Source organism: Malurus melanocephalus, unplaced genomic scaffold (assembly GCF_030028575.1).
Source record: "Malurus melanocephalus ecotype Western Australia unplaced genomic scaffold, MMel_1.1 scaffold_2948, whole genome shotgun sequence".
NCBI classification, from domain to species: domain Eukaryota; kingdom Metazoa; phylum Chordata; class Aves; order Passeriformes; family Maluridae; genus Malurus; species Malurus melanocephalus.
In genome coordinates, this window is record NW_026626180.1 from 1,129 (window position 1) to 2,323 (window position 1,195).

The following is a 1,195-nucleotide window of genomic DNA, read 5'->3' on the forward strand; positions in this document are numbered from 1 at the left end:
TGTGGAAAATCTGTAAAGTCTGAAAGGCTGTAAAGCCTGTAAAATTTGTAAAGTCTGTAAAATCAAATCTGTAAAGTCTGTAAAATCTGTAAAATATTTGTGAAATCTGTAAAATCTGTGAAATCTGTAAAATCTGTAAAATCCGTAGTCTGTAAAGTCTGTAAAATCTGTAGTCTGTAAAATGTGTAAAATGTGTCAAGTCTGTAAAATCTGTAAAATAAAATCTGTAAAGTTTGTTATATCTGTAAAATAAAATCTATAAAATATAAAATCTATAAAATCTGCTCGACAGGAAGGAAGGAATCCCAGAATCCCAGAACCATCAGGGTGGCAGTGACAGGCTGTGACAGTGACACCAGGACAATGAGGTTTCCTGTGAGATGTGGAATCTCCAAAATCTCTGGAATTTGCAGCTCGAGCTGCAGTGAGGAGTTTCCAGTTGGGATTTAGAGGTCACCAATGCCCAGCCTGGTACTCTCACCGTGGGATGAACCCACAGAAAAACACCCTGGGGAAAAATGAGCAGGGAAAGAGCCAAARGGAGGAGGGGAGCACAGGAATTACAGAGTAACTGAGACAGAAATTCAGGGACAGCCACAAGAAGGACATAAAGCACTCAGGGTGCTCAGTTCTGCTCTCTGCTTCTCCCTGGGTCTCGTTTCTCAAGCTGAAATGAGGATTTCCAGTTGGGGAGTGATGGAGAGAGCAGGAAAAAAGATAAAAGAGGAGGAGGGGAGCACAGGAATTACAAAGTAACCAAGAGAGAAATTCAGAGAGAGCCACAGAAGGACACGGAGGGGCTCAGTTCTCTTTCTGCTCCTCTCTGGGCCTGTTTCGAAAACTGCAGCAAGGATTTCCAGCTGGGGAACAATGGGGAGAGCAGGGAAAAAGATAAAAGGGGAGAAGGGGAGAGCACAGGAATTACAGAGTAACTGAGAGAGAAATTCAGGGACAGCCAGAGGAGCACATGGAGCACTCAGCTCTGCTCTCTGCTCCTCCCCAGGCCTCGTTCCTCAAGCTGAAATGAGGATTTCCAGTTGGGGAGTGATGGAGAGAGCTCGAAAAAAGATAAAAGAGGAGGAGGGAAACACAGGAATTATAGAGAAATTCAGGGACAGCCAGAGGAGCTCCCAGAGCACTCAGTTCTCTCTCTGCTCCTCCCACCCCTCCCATTCCCACGTGGGAACATCATCGA

At 44.9% G+C, this 1,195-nt stretch overlaps 1 protein-coding gene across 1 annotated transcript in view; it reads right to left on the reverse strand.

Annotated features, from left to right (window-relative positions):
• The window catches only part of LOC130587983 (transmembrane protein 39B-like), a gene marked incomplete at its 3' end in the record, with an annotated part of 7,646 nt that overhangs the window by 1,123 nt on the left and 5,328 nt on the right, over positions 1 to 1,195 (reverse strand).